This window comes from Arachis stenosperma, chromosome 1, assembly GCF_014773155.1.
Source record: "Arachis stenosperma cultivar V10309 chromosome 1, arast.V10309.gnm1.PFL2, whole genome shotgun sequence".
NCBI lineage: Eukaryota > Viridiplantae > Streptophyta > Magnoliopsida > Fabales > Fabaceae > Arachis > Arachis stenosperma.
In genome coordinates, this window is record NC_080377.1 from 134,393,607 (window position 1) to 134,413,861 (window position 20,255).

At 43.4% G+C, this 20,255-nt stretch overlaps 1 non-coding gene across 1 annotated transcript; it reads left to right on the plus strand.

Moving 5' to 3' along the window:
- Window positions 1-17,815: 17,815 nt before the first annotated feature.
- LOC130954830 (small nucleolar RNA R71) lies at window positions 17,816-17,923 on the plus strand. The gene has a single exon (XR_009076430.1). It is a non-coding gene; the product is annotated as a small nucleolar RNA R71 (small nucleolar RNA).
- The last annotated feature ends 2,332 nt before the right edge of the window (window positions 17,924-20,255 follow it).

The window sequence follows — 20,255 nt, forward strand, 5'->3', positions numbered from 1 at the left end:
TTGCCGAGCTGGAGGAGTCTTTGGAGGAAGAGAAGACTAGGGCTACCGCGGCTGTGGCGGTGGCGAAGACGTCTGAGGAGACGGCGAGGGTGGCGACGGAGAACTATACCAAGCTGTATGCTGAGCTTGTGGAGACGAAGGAGAAGCTGCAATCTGCTCGGGATGACTTTATGAGCTGGAAGATAATGTGGCCAAGGGTATGGATGCTATGTTTGTGAATTTGAGGGATCAGGTCCGGGTTCTTGCTCCCGAATTGGATCTCAGTTTGTTCAGTACGGATAACATGGTTGTGGAGGGGAAGATTGTTCCTGCCCCTGTTGAGGATGAGGTTCCGATGTCCGACCCCAAGGCTCCGGTGTCCGACCCCGAGGCTCCGGTCGTGAACCCGACTTCACCTTTGGCCGAGGATAGAGTTGGTATGGAGGTTCCAAGCGATGGTGCTGTTCCTGCAGTCCCGATATCCATGTTTCAGCCAGGTGTTGATGCGGAGTCTGGAAAGGGCCTTGATCCTCTGTAATTTTTTGTACTTTTTGTGCCTTTGCCCGACCTGTGGGCTTTTTGTTTTTTGGATGTTTTCTGCAAACATTTTGGACACCTGTTCTGCTATTTTAGCTACTCTTGTAGCTTTATTATGCCATGCTTTGTGTTTCGATTGTCTCGTTCCGCTTTTATGCTTTTTAGTTGTTCTCGGGTAACAACTTTTTAGCTAGCGTTTTGACTTCTCGCTTTTTGCTTTTTTAGTTGTTTTTGGGTAACAACTTTTTAGCTAGCGCTTTGACTTCTCGCTTTTTGCTTTTTAGTTGTTTTTGGGTAACAACTTTTTAGCTAGCGCCTTGACTTTCTCGCTTTTTGCTTTTTAGTTGTTTTTGGGTAACAACCTTTTAGCTAGCGCCTTGACTTTCTCGCTTTTTGCTTTTTAGTTGTTTTTGGGTAACAACTTTTTAGCTAGCGCCTTGACTTTCTCGCTTTTTGCTTTTTAGTTGTTTTTGGGTAACAACTTTTTAGCTAGCGCCTTGACTTTCTCGCTTTTTGCTTTTTAGTTGTTTTTGGGTAACAACTTTTTAGCTAGCGCCTTGACTTTCTCGCTTTTTGCTTTTTAGTTGTTTTTGGGTAACAACTTTTTAGCTAGCGCCTTGACTTTCTCGCTTTTTGCTTTTTAGTTGTTTTTGGGTAACAACTTTTTAGCTAGCGCCTTGACTTTCTCGTAGTCCTGGTTCTTTGCCAGCTTCTTTCTTGGGTCCGAGTTTATTCTCGGACATCGGGATCCTTGAGTACCCCTTTGGTCAGGTCCGACTTCGTTGTTTGGTCGGCCTTTTTTAAGTTATTTTTGTAACTTCTTTTCTATTTGGCTTTTTGAGCCATTTCAGAGTTACTTTTATAACTTCTCACATTAATTTGAACCTCGTCGCTTCATCTTTGCCGACCTCGTATGGCCTTTGGCAAATGATTTTTTGCGTTTTGCCGAGCATAAATTAATGCGCCTTGGTGGGGTACTTTTTAGGATATGCTTTATAACGAGAAAGAGAAAATAAAGAAATTTGATTAGTATTAAAAAGAAGAATATGTACAAAGTGTTTACCCTTTTGACTAGGTCGGGTGTCCTACTTAACCGGGTGTCTCATTAAAAAACCCTCGTGGGGAAAAAGAGTACACCTCGGGTTAAGTTTTTCTAGCTGTAGTATCGTCTTAGGTTACAGGCGTGCCAGGTTTTGGGCAGCTCATTGCCTTCTAGGTCGGATATCTTGTAGTAGCCTGTCCCTAAGACTTCTGTTACTTTGTAGGGCCCCTTCCAATTTGCGGCTAGCTTTCCTTCTCCCGATTTTGTGTTCCGATGTCGTTTCGGATTAAAATCAGGTCGTGAGTGGAGAAGCTTCGTTTTATCACCTTTCGGTTATATCTGAGGGCCGTTCGTCGTTTTAAGACTTCTTCTCTGATTCGGGCTCTTTCTCGGACCTCGGGTAGGAGGTCGAGTTCTTCCCTTTGTGCCTGAGGGTTGCCTCCTTCGTTGTAGAAGATGGTTCTGGGTGATCCTTCGTCTATTTCGACGGGAATCATTGCCTCCATTCCGTAGGCTAGTCGGAATGGGGATTCTCCTGTTGTAGAGTGCGGGGTTGTCCGATATGCCCATAATACCTGGGGGAGTTCATCGGCCCATGCCCCTTTGGCCTCTTGGAGTCTTCGTTTTAACCCGGCCAAGATGACTTTATTTGCGGCCTCTGCTTGTCCATTGGCTTGCGGGTGTTCGACCGATGTGAACTGCTGTTTGATTTTTAGCTCGGCCACCAAGTTCTGAAAACTTGTGTCTGTGAACTGTGTTCCATTGTCTGTTGTGATGGAGTAGGGGACTCCGAACCTCGTGACAATGTTTTTGTATAGGAATTTACGGCTTTTCTGAGCCGTAATAGTGGCTAAGGGTTCAACCTCGATCCACTTTGTGAAGTAGTCGACCCCTATTATGAGGTACTTGACTTGCCCCGGTCCTTGTGGGAATGGGCCGAGTAGGTCGAGTCCCCACTTTGCGAAGGGCCATGGTGCGGTGATGCTTATGAGGTCTTCGGGCGGTGCTTTGTGAAAATTGGCGTGTTTTTGGCAGGGGGGGCATATTTTCACAAACTCTGCCGCGTCTCTTTGCAAGGTCGGCCAGTAGAACCCGGCTCTGACTATTTTCTTGGACAGGGCCCGGGCTCCGAGATGGTTCCCACACATGCCTTTGTGGACTTCTTCGAGGACGCTCTTTGTTTCTGTGGTCGGGACGCACCTCAGGAGGGGGTTTGAGAATCCTCTTCTGTATAATACGTCGTGGATTAACGTGTAGTTCTGGGCGTCTTTTGTAAGCCTTTTAGCTTCTTTTCTTTCGGCGGGGAGAGTTCCCGATTTCAGATAGTTGAGTATGGGGGTTATCCATTCTTGTTGTTGCCCGGATATATTTAGTATTTCTTCCTCCCTTAACACGGAGGGGGATTGTAGAGTTTCTTGGAGGAGACTTCTGTTGTTCCCTCCGGGCTTGGTGCTAGCAAGTTTTGAGAGGGCGTCTGCCCGGGCATTTTGCTCCCGGGGTATGTGCTGGATTTGTATTTCCGGGAAGTGTCGTAATTGCGCCTGTGTTTGGTCCAGGTATTTTTTCATAGTAGGGTCTTTGGCCTGGTAGCTTCCATTTACTTGTGATGTGACGACCTGGGAGTCGCTGAAGATCGTGATCCTCTTTGCTCTGACCTCTTCGGCTAGTTTTAGTCCCGCTAGTAGGGCTTCGTATTTGGCTTGGTTATTTGAGGCCTGGAACTCGAATTTTAGGGATAGCTCAATCCGTGTTCCTTGATCGCTTTCGAGTATAACACCGGCCCCGCTTCCTGTTTTGTTTGAGGATCCGTCGACATACAGATTCCATGAGAGTGGGGTTCCCGGGGTCTCAGTGTATTCTGCGACGAAGTCGGCTAGGTATTGAGATTTTATGGCAGTCCGGGCTTCATAGTGGAGGTCGAACTCGGACAATTCCACCGCCCATTGTAGGATTCGTCCTGCCATGTCTGTCTTTTGTAGGATGTGTCTCATGGGTTGGTTTGTCCGGACTTTGATGGTGTGGGCTTGAAAGTAGGGGCGGAGTCTCCGAGCTGTGAACACTAGTGCATAGGCGATTTTCTCTATTTTCTGATAGTTTAATTCGGCCCCTTGTAGTGCTTTGCTTACGAAGTATATGGGGTGTTGCCCCTCCTCATTTTCTCGTATTAGCGCCGAGGCGACTGCCCGATGTCCGACCGACAGGTATAGTACGAGCTCTTCCCCTTTTAGAGGTCGGGTTAAGATTGGTGGCCGCCCGAGGAATTCCTTGAATTCTTGGAAGGCCTTTTCGCATTCCGGGGTCCAAGAGAAGGGTTTCCCTTTCTTTAGGAGTGAGTAGAGAGGGAGTGATCTTATCGCTGATCCTGCCAAGAATCTTGATAGGGCGGCTAGTCTCCCATTTAGTTGTTGTACTTCTTTGACACACGTCGGGCTTTTCATATTGAGTATTGCTTGGCATTTGTCCGGGTTTGCTTCGATGCCTCTCTGAGTCAGCATGAAGCCTAAGAACTTCCCGGCTTCTGCGGCGAAGGTGCACTTTGTCGGGTTAAGTCTTATGTTGTGTTTCCGGAGGGTGTCGAAGATACTGCTGAGGTCGGCGACCAAGTTTCTGTCTTCTTGTGTCTTTACTAGCATGTCGTCGACGTACACCTCTAGCTGTAGCCTGATGTGTTCTGAGAACACTTTGTTCATTAGCCTCTGGTAGGTTGCCCCTGCGTTCTTCAGCCCGAAGGGCATTACTACGTAGCAGTAGTTTGCCCTTGGGGTTATGAACGAGGTCTTTTCTTGGTCGGGTCCATACATCGGGATTTGATTGTATCCCGAGTATGCATCCGTGAAGGAGAGGTATCTGTAGCCCGAAGCGGCATCGACTAAGGCGTCGATGTTCGGTAGTGGATATGGATCTTTGGGGCAGGCTTTGTTGAGATCCGTGTAGTCGACGCACATCCTCCATTTTCCATTGGGCTTCTTCACTAGGACCACGTTTGCGAGCCATAGGGGGTACTTTACTTCCCTAATGAACCCTGCATCTAGTAGTGCTTGCACTTGTTCTTCTATTGCTTGCATGCGTTCGGGCCCGAGCTTCCTGCGTCTTTGTTGGACAGGTCGGGATCCCGGGTATACTGATAGCTTATGGCACATCAGGTCGGGGCTTATGCCTGGTATATCGGAGGCTTTCCAGGCGAAGAGGTCGGAATTCTCCCTTAAGAGGGTTGTGAGTTCCTCCTTTAGGCCTGCTTCGAGGTTTGCCCCTATGTTTGTTACTTTCTCGGGTGTGTTCCCGATCTGGATCTTTTCGGTCTCTCCTTCTGGTTGTGGCCGAAGATCTTCTCGGGCTTGGACTCGCCCGAGTTCTATTGTGTTGACCTCTTTCCCTTTTAGGCTCAGGCTTTCGTTGTAGCATCGTCGTGCTAGTTTTTGGTCGCCTTTTAGGGTAGCGATTCCCTTTGCGGTAGGGAACTTCATACAGAGGTGTGGGGTCGAGACTATAGCCGCTTGTCTGTTTAGGGTTGGTCGTCCGATGAGGGCATTGTATGCTGAAGTGACGTCGACTACAATGTAGTCGATGCTTAGTGTTTTGGTTTGCTCGCCTTTTCCAAAGGTAGTGTGTAATGAGATGTATCCCAAGGGGCGGATCGGGGTATCTCCTAGTCCAAACAGGTCAGTGGGATAGGCTTTTAGCTCTTTTTCTTCGAGTCCGAGCTTGTCGAAGGCTGCTTTGAACAGGATATCTGCTGAGCTTCCTTGGTCGATCAGGGTTCGATGTAAGTTGGCGTTGGCTAGGATGATGGTGATCACCATAGGGTCGTCGTGTCCGGGTATTATTCCAAGAGCATCTTCTCGGGTAAATGAGATAGTAGGTAACTCGGGTAAGGGGCTGTCTTCTCGGACATGGTAGACTTCTTTGAGGTGTCTCTTCCGTGAGGATTTGGATGTCCCTCCCCCTGCGAAACCTCCGTTTATCATGTGTATGTGCCTTTCAGGAGTTCGCGGGGTTCGTGTTTGCTCGGCCCGATCTTCGTTATCTCCCCGTCTTCTCTTTCTGGTTTCTTCTCCTTTCTCAGCTATGTATCTGTCGAGTTTTCCCTCTCTGGCTAGCTTTTCTATAACATTCTTTAAGTCGTGGCAGTCGTTAGTAGAGTGGCCGTAGAGTCTGTGATATTCGCAGTACTCGGACCGATCTCTTCCTGCTCTCTTGTGCTTCAGAGGTTTGGGTGGTGGGATCTTCTCGGTGTGGCATACTTCTCTGTAGACGTCTACCAGGGAGACTCGGAGGGGAGTGTAGCTGTGGTATTTTCGTGGCTTGTCCGAGTTGGATTCTTCTTTCTTTTTCTGTTCCCGATCTCGATCTCGGGGCGGGTAGGTTGACTCCTTCCTGGAAGAGTCTCTCAGCTGGGAGGTTTCTTCCATGTTGATATACTTTCCTGCCCGTTCTTGTACTTCGTATAAGGAGGTCGGGTATCTTTTGGATAGGGATTGGCTAAACGGTCCTTCTTTTAGGCCGTTTGCTAGTCCCATGATGGCTGCTTCCGTGGGCAAGTGTTGTATGTCCAGGCAGGCCTTGTTGAATCGCTCCATGTACTCTCTGAGAGTTTCTTGGTTGCCTTGTTTGATCCCGAGTAGGCTGGGGGCATGTTTTGCCTTGTCCTTTTGAATAGAGAACCTTGTTAAGAATTTTTTGGTCAGGTCTTCAAAGCTGGAGATTGATCCTGGTGGCAGGTTGTCGAACCACTTCATGGCTGACTTAGTGAGAGTGGTGGGGAAGGCTTTGCATCGAATCGCGTCGGAGGCGTCGACTAAGTACATTCTGCTTCTGAAATTGCTGAGGTGATGACTTGGATCGGTGGTGCCGTCGTAGAGGTCCATATCTGGTGGTTTGAAGTTTCGCGGTACCTTCTCTTTCATGATCTCTTGTGTGAAGGGATCATGGTTGCTTTCGGGAGTGGTGCCGTGTTCCGTCCGATCTTTTAGGTTGGCCTCTATCTTCCGCAGTTTTCTTCCAATTCTCTGCGTTTGCGAGCTTCCCTTCTCAGATCCTGTTCAGTTTCCTTCTGCTTCTTTACGTCCTCTTCGAGTTGTCTCAGCCGGCTTTGTTGTGCCCGAACTGTTTCCAGAATCTCCGAACTTTTTTCTCTTTCGGGATTTTGTGGATCTTTGTCTGGGGGTGATGTCTTTGGGCGATTCTGTTTGTTTCCTCCTGGAGTGCGTGGTGATAGAGGGCTGTCCGGCCGTTCTCCGGTGTCAACTTCCTCTTCTTGTTCTGATGTAGCGTGGTTATTGTTGGGAGGGTCGTCCGCCATGGTAAAGGGATGACTTCCAGGTCCCCGGCAACGGCGCCAATGTTCCGAGGGTTACCTGAAACGTGTAGCTCGGTCTTCTGGCAAGGCCCGAGGTGGGGGGTCTGTGACCCGAGCTGGTTGTGCTGAACGGCGGGGGGTTGTACCTGCAATGACACTCCGATGCTTAAGTTAGCATGGGTCCAAGCAGATATCAAGTAGAATTAGAGTATGAGTTATACCTGGGTGCTCCAGTGTATTTATAGTAGTTGGCTGCGATCATCCCTGGATAAGATATTCTTATCTTATCTTATCTTTTGGGAGATTCATCTCTATCTTTGCGGAACCGCCTTTCCCAGGCCCTTTCGGCCTTTAGGTTTTGGGCTTAGTTCCTTCTGATGGGCCTTTCTTTGGCCTGTTTGTCCGAGGTCCGACCTCGAACGTGGGCCTTAGGTCGAGGTCGGGCCTTCTATCAGCTTTACCGAGTTTGGAGAGCTCGGTCAGGGTATGAACAACAGCCTTATCTTGTTTTCTCGGCGCCTCGGCAGCCAAAGCACTGCCTTTTTTTAACTTGATGAAGAAGAGGATGGCTTTCGAATGGACCGCATCTTGTGAAGAAACTTTCAACCATTTCAGGAATATTTTGTCCAAACCCCCAATCCTCGGGAAGCCAAAAGGAGGGGAGACCTTGTACCTGTACCTGGTGGTCACGGAGGAGGCCTTAGCAGCCATCTTGCTTCGAGAAGAGGGCAAACAACAAAAATCCGTATTTCATAAGTAAGGTTCTCCAGGGAGCGGAGCTGAGATATACAAGGCTAGAAAAATTACCTTTTGCCCTATTAATTGCCTCTCGGAGGTTGAGGTAATATTTTGAAAGGCACCTGATCACTCTGTGAATCGACCAAGAGATCCGACAAATCCTACAGAAGCTTGACCTAGCGGGGTAGATGATGACCTAGGCAATAGAGTTGTCTTATATGATATCCAATATGAACCATGTCACGCAATCAAAGCGCAAGCAATGGTTGATTTCTTGATTGAAGTGATTAGCAATGCTCCCGAGGCCCTGAGCACACGATGGAAGCTCCATGTGGACAGAGCTTCTAACTAAGCATTCGGAGGAAATGGGATCATTTTAGAAAGTTCGAAAAGAATAACTTACGAGCACTCTATTAAATTTGAGTTCTCGATCTCTAATAACCAAGCAAAATATGAAGCTATGATCGACGACTTGATACTAGCCAAGGAGGTCGGGGCGGCAAAGTTTGAAGTTAACAGCGACTCACAGGTCGTGACAGCCCAAATGAATGGGACATACCAAGCTCGAGACCCATTATTGCAAAAATATCTGGAAAGAACCAAACAGTTGTGCAAAGATTTTGAAAAGGTTGTGGTCCAAGATGTACCTAGGGAGATAAATGCTAGAGAATACCTTTTGTCGAAATTGGTGAGCACCAAGCCTGGAATCGAAAATCGATCTCTCATCCAAGGCTTGGTAAAGGAGCCGTTAGTGACCTTATGCTTGACTCAACGTCAAGAGGAACCTCCTTCATAGATTAACTCGATCCAACGGTTTCTCGAAGAACGGAAGCTGCTGGAAAACGAGAAAGAAGTTAGGGTCATAGGGAAGGATGCCGTCAAATACACAGTGGTACAGGATCAGTTATATAGAAGAAGATTCAGCAACCCTTGTTGAAGTGTCTGCGGCCCGAACAGGAAGAATATATATTGAAGGAGGTACATAAGGGATGTTGTGGGCACCACATAGTAAGAAAATCCTTGTCTCGTAAGCTTGTCAGAGCTGGTTATTATTGGCCCTCCATCATGATGGATGCCAGTGAGTTCGTTAAAAAGTGTCGTAAGTGCCATGAAAATGCGAGTTTTCACAAGGCATCGGTGGAAGAACTAAGCTCCATCTTAGCCTCGCAGACTTTTTCCTAGTGGGGAGTCGACTTGCTGGGCTCCTTCTCGACGGCCCTAGGACAATTCAAGTGTTTAGTTGTGGCCATTGACTATTATACCAAGTGGGTGGAGGCCGAGCCCTTGGCAAGCATATCGTCTGCAAATTGTCAAAATTTTCTATGGAGGTAAGTGATCGCGAGATTTGGGATTCCTGAGTTCGTGGTGTCGGATAACGGAACACAATTCTTTGACAAAAGGTTTGCGAAGTTCCCGTCAGGCCTTGGCATAAAATAAAAGTTCTCATCTATTGAGCACCCTCAAAGTAATGAGCAAGCCGAGGCAGCAAACAAGGTTATTCTGAATGGGCTGAAGAAACGCTTGGATCAAAGGAAGGGCTCTTGGGCTGACGAGTTAGCCTCAGTCTTGTGGTTTTATAGAATGATATCGCAATCCTCAACTGAGGAGACGCCCTTCCGGCTTACCTACGGGGTGCATGCTATGTTTCCCGTTGAGATAGGGGAGCGAAGCCCAAGACTGCTGTTGGGAGGAGGTGACCAGGCGTCTGAGAAATACTTAGTAGATGAAACCAAGGCGATGGCCCACTTGTCGGAGACAACATTAAAGCAAAGGCTAACGTTGAGGTGCAACCAAAAAATTCTCAATAAGAGGTCTGATGAGGAAAACTTGGTGCTATAGCAATGATATCGGCCCGCCAATCCCGGGAAAAGCGAAGCTCTCTCCCAATTGGGAAGGATCCTACAGGATAAAAGAAGTGCATGGAAAGGGCGCCTACAAGATAGAGCGGTTAGACGGGAAGGAGATTCCAAGGACTTGTAATGCAACGAACCTTAAGAGATTTTACTCCTAAGGACTTGACAATCAACCGTTCAACCAGTTATCTTTTCTTTCTCTCAAGCTCGTTTAATGTTTTTACTTTTATTTACTTTATTTTACTTTTTGCAAATTTACCTGTATTGTCATGAATTATTAAGGGGGTACTTTTTCCCCTTGAGGGGTTTTAATGAGGCCTATTGTTAAAAAACATTTACGCATTGTGTGGATATTTATTTATTATAATTGCTGCCGTTATAAAATTGGCTTCTCGGAACTAATAACCTCGAGAACCTCTGTGCAAAGATATATGAATATTCATCGAATTACGGTCAAACGGTCAAATGAAGAAATGATATAATGGTAAAGTGACCAATAAAACATGCATGATTCTAGTCATAAGTATTGAAATCATTAAAACGGCAGTCCAAAAGGGCATCACATCAGACCAACAAAATGACAAGTTCAGAATTACAAATACAAAGGGGATCACATCAGCCCGATAACAAAAATAGTTCAAAGAAATGTTACAAGTTCTAAAGCATGTCATTTCCTCGGCATATCAAAGATCTTGCCATCTTGAATTATTTTAGAGGTACCAACAGTGGAAGTGTCGAAGTCGGGAGCAAGCAAAAAAACCTGGGCCTTGATCGCCTCTTGGGTAGCAACTATGGCGTCCCGGGCGTCCTTGAAGATCTCCTTATTTCTCTTTTTCACATTCGTGGTCTCCTAGCAAGCGGAGTCCTCCGACTTCATGGCCTCCGCTAGCTTCTCTTCCAACTCCTTCACTTTGTTTTCCGCCATGGTGGCCCGACCTTGTGCATTATTAAGTTGCTTGGAGAGGGAGAAGTCTCAGTCAACAAGGCAATTTATCTCTTTACTTACCTCCTTCACCTTCTTCTCCCCCCTCAGCATGTCGGGTCCTCAAGGCCTCCCCTTTAGCTTTCAAGTTAGCAATATCTCTCTAGACAACTCTATGTTTCCCCTTCAGAACCTGGCACTGAGCCAAGACAGGTTCCACCTTTCTGGCAATAGCGGCAGCCCAAAGAAGGCTCTGGTACATCCACCTCGTTTGAGCAGCCAGATCCTCATCCCGGAAGAAAATCTCAGTGTCCAGCAAGAGTTGGGAGTCAATAAAGAACCTGGCGTTAAAATTTTTCTCCATCACAGTGAGAACTTGCCCTGAGATGGAGTCATTTTTTCTCTTCTTAGGATTATGAATGACGATCACTTTTGTCTCTGGCTCAATCACAACCACTTTACGCCGATCAGCCTCATCGGTGGCAATGTTCTTGGGAGGTGTCTCAGTTGAAAGCCGCGATTGAGCTTCACCCTTGCCGGTCAGGGGGAGCTTCGAGTTCGGGGTAAGGGTGTATGAGCTATCATTATCATCTCCAGGAAAAATATGAGTCATCAGACGGCTCAAAGAAGTATGTCTGACTGCCATCCCAACTGCAAAAGAAGCGAAAAGCAAAGTTATAAAATTGGAAGAAAAATAGCAATGCACAAGACGAAAAAATGGAAGAACAATAATAAAGGACAGGATCTTATCAACACAATCGTAACTGACCTCCCAACCACCCATTAAGAGATGGAGGTTGAAGTTGTTAGAATAAAAAATCGTCAACAAGACATCGGTGATCTGTTGGTTTTGCCGACCTAATCCATCGTAGGTCACTTTTGTTAAGTAATTGAAGCTGGCGCAGAAGCTCCAGTAGGTCGGTGGTGCACGAAATTGTGATCACACTTTTCACAACTCCGCACAACTAACCAGCAAGTGCACTAGGTCGTCCAAGTAATACCTTGCGTGAGTAAGGGTCGATCCCACGGAGATTGCCGGCTTGAAGCAAGCTATGGTCATCTTGTAAATCTCAGTCAGGAAGATTCAAATGGTTATGAGATATTGATAATTAACAGATAAACAAAATGGAAAATAACATAGAGATACTTATGTAATTCATTGGTGGGAATTTCAGATAAGTATTTGGAGATGCTTTGTTGCTTCTGAACCTCTGTTTTCCTATTGTCTTCATCCAATCATGCGTCCTCCCTTCCATGACAAGCTGTATGATCCTCTCAGTGAAAATGGTCCAGCTACAGTTTCTGTACGGCTAATCAACTGTCGAATTTCTCGTCTCGGATGAAAAATACCAGGCACAGTTACCGGCAGGGCTAATCATCTGTCGGTTCTCACTTGTGTCAGAATAGGATCCCTTGATCCTTTTGTACACTGTCACTGCATCCAACAGTCGTGAGTTTGAAGCTTGTCACACTCATCCCTTCCCAGATCCTACTTGGAATACCACAGACAAGGTTTAGACTTTTTGGATCTCAACAATGCTGTCTATTGGTTCTAGCCTATACCACGAAGGTTCTAATCACAAATTCGGATGCTCTGTTGTTGGGAGAGGTGATGCAAATCCGTGGATCAGAGACCCAAGAGAATATACTCCGGCTGTCGTCCAATGACTATGTTGAACATCATGTAAACCGCTTTGTGGTTGTCAGGCACGCGGATCTTGGTTAAGCGAGTAACGAAGATAGTGGGTGATTGTCACGGATCACCCCCTTCATTCTGACTTAACTGAATTAAGTGCGAGAGTATATCTTGGAGAAGAAGTAGGCGTGAATTGAAAAAAAAAACAATAGTACTTGCATTAATTCATGAGGAACAGTAGAGCTCCTCACCTTAATCTATGAGGTGTAGAAACTCTACCGTTGGAAAATACATAAGAACAAAATGGTCTAGGAATGGCCGAATGGCCAGCCTCCAAAAAGGGTTCGAAGAACTCCAAAAGGTCAAAGACTTCGAATACAATAGTAGAAAGTGCTATTTATACTAAGCTAGTAAACTAGGTTTATAGAAAATGAGTAGATAGTGCAGAAATCCACTTCCGGGGCCCACTTGGTGTGTGTTTGGGCTGAGCTTTGAAGCTTTCATGTGCCTTTGAAGCTTTCATAGTCCATCCTTGGAGTTAAACGCCGGTTTTACGCCAGAAAAAAGGTCTCTAGTGGGTGTTTGGACGCCAGTTTGGGCCATCAAATCTCGGGCGAAGTATGAACTATTATATATTTCTGGAAAATCCAAGATGTCTACTTTCCAACGCAATTAAGAGAGCGCCAATTGGGATTCTGTAGCTCCAGAAAATTCACTTCAAGTGCAAGGAGGTCAGAATCCAACAGCATCTGCAGTACTTTCTCAGCCTCTGAATCAGATTTTTGCTCAGGTCCCTCAATTTCAACCAGAAAATACCTGAAATCACAGAAAAACACACAAAATCATAGTAAAGTCCAGAAATGTGATTTTTGCATAAAAACTAATAAAAATATACTAAAAAGTAACTAAAACACACTAAAAACTACCTCAAAACAATGCCAAAAAGCGTATAAATTATCCACTTATCACAGCACCAAACTTAAATTATTGCTTGTCCCCAAGCAACTAAAAATAAAATAGGATAAAAAAAAGACAATATACAATAAATTCCGAAACATCAATGAAGCTTAGTTCCAATTATATGAGCGGGACTAGTAGCTTTTTGCTTCTGAAAAGTTTTGGCATCTCACTTTATCCTTTGAAGTTCAGAATGATTGGCATCCATAGGAACTAAGAATTCAGATAGTGTTATTGATTCTCCTAGTTCAGTATGTTGATTCTTCAGCTACTTAGGAGTCTTGGCCGTGACCCTAAACATCTTGTTTTTTAGTATTACCACCGGATACATAAATGACACAGACACATAACTGGGTAAACCTTTTCAGATTGTGATTCAGCTTTGCTAGAGTCCCCAGTTAGAGGTGTCCAGAGTTCTTAAGCACACTCTTTTGCTTTGGATCACGACTTTAACCACTCAGTCTCAAACTTTTCACTTGGACCTTCATGACACAAGCACATGGTTAGGGACAGCTTGATTTAGCTGCTTAGGCCAGGATTTTATTCCTTTGGGCCCTCCTATCTACTGATGCTCAAAGTCTTGGATCCTCTTTACCCTTGCCTTTTAGTTTAAAGGGTTACTGACTTTTTTTACTTGCTTTTTTTTTTCTTTTTTTCGCCATTTTTTTCTCTTCTCTTTTTTTCGTAAGCCTTGTGTTCTTCACTGCTTTTTCTTGCTTCAAAATTAATTTTATGATTTTTCAGATTATTAATAATATTTCTCTTTTTCATTATTCTTTCAAGAGCCAACAATTTTAATATTCATAAACTTCACTATAAAAAATATGCACTGTTCAAGCATTCATTCAGAAAACAAAAAGTATTGCCACCACATCAAAATAATTAAACTAATTTCAAGATAGAATTCGAAATTCATGTATTTCTTGTTATTTTGCAAATAGAAACATTTTTCATTTAAGAAAGGTGAAGGATTCATGGAACATTCATAGCTTTAAGACATAGACACTAAACACTAATGATCATGTAATAAAGACGCAAACATAGACAAAACATCAAGCATAGGAAACCAAAAAACAAAAAAATAAGAACAAGAAAATTAAAGAACGGATCCACCTTAGTGATGGCGGCTAGTTCTTCTTCTTGAAGATCCTATGGAGTGCTTGAGCTCCTTAATATCCCTTCCTTGCCTTTGTTGCTCCTCCCTCAAAGCTCTTTGGTCCTCTCTAATTTCATGGAGGATAATGGAGTGCTCTTGGTGCTCCATCCTTAGTTGCTCCATATTAGAACTCAAATCTCCTAAAGAGGTGTTAAGTTGCTCCCAATAGTTGCGTGGAGAAAAATGCATCCTTGAGGCATCTCAGGGATTTCTTGATGAGGGATTTCTTCATGCTCTTATTGAGGTCCATGAGTGGGCTCTCTTGTTTGCTCCATCCTCTTTTTAGTGATGGGCTTGTCCTCTTCAATGAGGATGTCTTCCTCAATGACAATTCCGGCTGAATTGCATAGGTGACAGATGAGATGAGGAAAGGCTAACCTTGCCAAAGTGGAAGGCTTGTCAGCCATCTTGTATAGTTCTAGAGGTATGATCTCATGAACTTCCACTTCCTCTCCAATCATGATACTATGGATCATGATAGCCCAATCCACAGTTACTTCGGATCAGTTGCTAGTAGGAATGATAGAGCGTTGGATGAACTCTAACCATCCTCTAGCTATGGGTTTGAGGTCAAGCCTTTTCAGTTGGACCGGCTTGCCTTTGGAGTCTCTATTCCATTGGGCTCCTTCCACACAGATATCCATGAGGACTTGGTCCAACCTTTGATCAAAGTTGACCCTTCTTGTGAAAGGATGAAGATCTCCTTGCATCATTGGCAAGTTGAATGCCAACCTCACGGTTTCCGAACTGAAATCCAAGTATTTCTCCCGAACCACTGTGAGCCAAGTCTTTGGGATTGGGTTCATACTTTGATCATGGTTCTTAGTGATCCATGCATTAGCATAGAACTCTTGAACCATTAAGATTCCGACTTGTTGGATGGGGTTGGTGAGAACTTTCCAACCTCTTATTCGAATCTCTTGTCGGATCTCCAGATATTCACTCTTTTTGAGCTTGAAGGGGACCTCGGGGATGACCTTTTTCTTGGCCACAACGTCATAGAAGTGGTCTTGATGGACTTTTGAGATGAATCTCTCCATCTCCCATGACTCGGAGGTGGAAGCAATTGCCTTCCCTTTCCTCTTTCTAGAGGTTTCTCCTGTCCTAGGTGCCATTAATGGTTATGGAAAAACAAAAAACAATGCTTTTTCCCACACCAAACTTAATAGGTTTGCTCGTCCTCGAGAAAAAGAAGAGAGAAAGGAGGAGAAGAAGAAGAAATAGAGGACATGGAGGTGTGAGAGTGGTTTGGCCAAGGGGGGTTGGGAGTGTTTGTAATGTGTGAAAATGACGGAGTAAGGAGGGGTATTTATAGGGTAAGGAGGAGAGGGAATCCGTGTCATAGGGGTTGGATTTGGGAGGGAAATAGTTTGAATTTGGGTGGGTGGGGGTAGGTGAGTTGTATGATAGGAGATAATGGATGGATGTGAGTGGTGAAGAGTGTTATGGAAAGGTGTGAAGAGGAATGAGAGTGAGTTGAGGTAGGTAGGGATCCTGTGGGTCCACAAATCTTGAGGTGTCAAGGATTTCTCATCCCTGCACCTTTCTGGTATTTAAACGCCCTCTGTGTGGCATTTCTGGCGTTAAACGCCAGGCTGATGTCCCTTTCTGGCGTTAAACGCCAGTCTAGCTGCCAGTTTTGGCATTTAACACCCAGAATGCTGCTAGACTAGGCATTAAACGCCCATTCTGCTACCCTTACTGGCATTTAACGCCAGCCAGACACCAGATATCCTTTTCTGGCATTAAACGCCAGTCTGACTGCCATTTCTGGCGTTTAACACTGAGAATACTATCAGACTGGGCGTTTAACGCCCATTTTGCTATCCTTACTGGCGTTTAAACGCCAGTAAGCTTGTCCTTCAGGGTGTGCTATTTTTTATGTTGTTTTTGATTCCTACTTTAATGCTGTAGCTATTTTTGTGACTCCACATGATCATTAACCTAAAGAAGACATATAATAACAATGGAAGATAAAATGAAAAGTAATTAATATAGATAATAAAATTGGGTTGCCTTTCAATAAGCGCTTCTTTAATGTCAATAGCTTGACAGGAAGCTCTTACAGAGCTTCACAGATGCTCAGAGCATGGTTGTGGCCTCCCAACACCAAACTTAGAAGTTGAGTGTGGGGGTTCTGTCTGACTCTGTATTGAGAGAAGCTTTTCATGCTTCTTCTCCATGTTTACAAAAGAAGATCCTTGAGTCTTAAACACAAGGTAGTCCTCATTTAATTGAAGGACTAACTCTCCTCTATCCACATCAATCACAGCCTTTGCTGTGGCTAGGAAGGGTCTTCCAAGGATGATGGATTCATCCTCATCCTTCCCAGTGTCTAGGATTATGAAGTTAGCATGGACGTAAAGGCCTTCAACCTTCACTAAGACATCCTCTACAAGTCCATAAGCCTGTTAATTGATTTGTCTGCCATTTTTAGTGAGATTCTTGCAGCTTGTACCTCAAAGATCCCTAGTTTCTCCATTACAAAGAGTGGCATGAGGTTGATACCTAACCCTAGCTCACACAGAGCCTTTTCAAAGTTCATGGTGCCTATGGTGTAAGGTATTAAGAACTTTCCGGGATCTGATTTCTTTTGAGGTAATGTCTGCTAAATCCATGTATTCAGTTTATTGATGAGCAATGGAGGTTCATCCTCCCCAGTCTCATTACCAAATAACTTGGCATTCAGCTTCATGATTGCTCCTAGATACTGAGCAACTTGCTCTTCAACAGTGTCTTCGTCCTCTTCAGAGGAAGAATAGTCATCAGAGCTCATAAATGGTAATAGAAAGTTCAGTGGAATCTCTATGGTCTCTGTATGAGTCTCAGATTCCTTTGGTTCCTCAATAGGGGAGTCCTTACTGGTCAGTGTACATCCCTTGAAGTCTTCCTCACTAGACATCACTGCCTTTTCACTCTCTCCAAGTTCGGCCATTTTGGTTGTAGTTATGGCCTTGCACTCTCTTTTGGGATTCTCTTCTGTATTGCTTGGGAGAGTACTAGGCAGAGTTTCAGTAACTCTTTTACTCAGCTGATCTACTTGTTCCTCCAAATTTCTGATGGAGGACCTTGTTTCATTCACGAAACTGAGAGTGGTCTTAGATAGATCAGAGACTATGTTTGCTAAGCCAGAGAGGCTCTGCTCATAATTCTCTGTCTGTTGCTGAGAAGATGATGGAAAAGGCTTGCTGTTGCCAAACCTATTTCTCCCACCATTAATATTATTGAAGCCTTGTTGAGGCTTCTGATGATCATTCCATGAGAAATTTGGATGATTCCTCCATGAAAAATTATAGGTGTTTCCATAAGATTCTCCCATGTAATTCACCTCTTCCATTGCAGAATTCTCAGGGTCATAAGCTTCTCCTTCAGAGGAGGCTTCTTTAGCACTGCCGGATGCAGCTTGCAATTCAGTCAGATTCTAAGAAATCATATTGACTTGCTGAGTCAATATTTTATTCTGAGCCAATATGGCATTCAGAGTATCAATCTTAAGAACTTCTTTCTTCTGAGTCATCCCATTATTCACAGGATTTCTTTTAGAAGCGTACATGAACTGGTTATTTGCAACCATCTCAATGAGTTCCTGGGCTTCGCAGGGGTTTTTAGATAAAGAGATCTACTAGCAGAATGGTCCAATGACATCTTGGATAATTCAGACAGACCATTATAAAATATACATATGATGCTCCATTCTGGAAGCATGTCAGAAGGACATCTTTTGGTTAATTGCTTGTATCTTTCCCAAGCTTCATAGAGGGATTCACCTCTCTTCTGTTTGAAGGTTTGGACTTCCACTCTAAGCTTGCTCATCTTTTGAGGTGGAAAGAATTTGGTCAAGAAAGCATTGACCAACTTGTCTCAAGAGTTCAGGCTTTCTCTAGGTTGTGAGTCCAACCATATCCTAGCTCTGTCTCTTACAGCAAAAGGGAAAAGCACAAGTCTGTAGACCTCGGGATTAACCCTATTGGTCTTAACAGTATCACAGATCTGCAAGAATTCAACTAAGAACTGATGAGGATCTTCCGATGGAAGTCCATGAAATATGCAATTCTGCTGCATTAGAGAAACTAATTGAGGCTTAAGCTCAAAGTTGTTTGCTCCAATGGCAGGAATTGAGATGATTCTTCCATAGAAGTTGGAAGTTGGTGTAGTATAGTCACCAAGCATCTTCCTTGCATCTTTGGCATTGTTGTTGGGTTCGGCTGCCATGTCTGCTTCTTTTTCAAAATTTTCTGTAAGATCCTCTCTGAAGTGTTGTGCTTTAACTTCTCTTAGCTTCTTCTTCAGAGTCCTTTCAAGTTCAGGATCAGCTTCAATAAGAATGTTTTTATCCTTGTTCTGCTCATATGAAAAAGAAGGGAACAAAGGGAGTAGTGGAATCCTCTATGTCACAGTATAGAGATTCCTTGATTTGTCAGGAAAAAAGAAGAATAGAGGAATGAAGTAGAGAGAGAATAAGAAGAATTTGAACACAGAGGAAGAGAGAGTGTTCGAATTATAAGTAGAAGAGAAGTGTTAGCAAATAAATAGAAAGAGATGAGAGAGAATATTCAAAAATTAGAACTAAAACAATTAGTTAATTAAAAAGATTTTTGAAAAGGTGGTTAGTGAAATTCGAAAATTGGAGGTGAAAAAGTGGTTAGGTGGTTTTGAAAAAGATAAGAAATAGTAATTAGTTGAAAAAGATTTGAAAATACTTTTGAAAAAATAAGAAGTTAGAAAAAGATTTTGAAATCAAAATTTTAAAAAGATATGATTGAAAAAAGATTTGATTGAAAAAGATTTGATTTTAAAAAGATATAATTGAAAAGATATGATTGAAAAATATTTGATTTTTAAAATTGATGACTTGACTAACAAGAAATTAAAAGATATGATTCTAAAATTCCAAGGTTGAACCTTTCTTAGCAAGAAAGTAACAAACTTGTAATTTTTTGAATCAAAACATTAATTGTTAGCAATGATTTTTGAAAATGTGGAAAGATAAGATTTTAAAATTATGATTTAAAACATGAAAATTTGAAAAAATTTGAATTGGAAACAAGATTACCTCCCTTATGTCATCCTGGCGTTAAACACCCAGAATGATATCCATTCTAGCGTTTAACGCCCATGTGGCTGCCTCTTTAGGCGTTGAACGCCCAGCCAGATACCCTCGCCAGAATCCTTCTTTACTGGGCGTTTTTCTAAACGCCTAGAATGCTGCCAGTTCTGGCGTTAAACGCCCAGAACGCTGCCCATTCTGGCGTTTAATGCCTAGAATGATACCTTTACTTGCGTTAAATACCCAGAATGATAGCCATTCTGGCGTTTAACGCCCAAGTTGCCTCTTTACCAGCGTTTTAACGCTAGTGAGATCTTTTTCTCTGTGATTCTTCTGCCTTATGTTCTGAACCTTCATTTCTTTGTATTATTTACTTGAAAATATATTTTTTTTATTTTTGAATTTTTTATAAAGAGAGAGAAAAACAACAAAATGAAATAAAACATAAAAATGCAAGATCAAAATAAGTAATGCATGCAAGGACACTTTGAATGTCAAGATGAACACCAAGAACACTTTGAAGATCATGATGAACATCAAGGACATATTTTTGAAAATTTTTAAGAAAAGAAAGACATGCAAGACACCTAACTTAGAAATTTTGAATGTTCAAACACTATGATTTTGAAAATGCATACGAAAAACAACATAAAACACAAAACAGGAAAATCATGAGATTGAACAAAGAAAATTGTCAAGAACAACTTCAAGATCACAAAAGAACACAATGCATATTTTTTTTGGTTTTTATGATTTTATTAAATATTTTTTTTGTATTTTTCAAAAATAAAAATAAAAAGCTTAAACATAAAATTAAATTACCCAATTTAAGCAACAAGATGAACCGTCAGTTGTCCAAACTCGAACAATCCTCGGCAACGGCGCCAAAAACTTGGTGCACGAAATTGTGATCACACTTTTCACAATTCCGCACAACTAACCAGCAAGTGCACTGGGTTGTCCAAGTAATACCTTACGTGAGTAAGTGTCGATCCCACGGAGATTTCCGGCTTGAAGCAAGCTATGGTCATCTTGTAAATCTCAGTCAGGCGGATTCAAATGGTTATGAGATATTGATAATTAACAGATAAA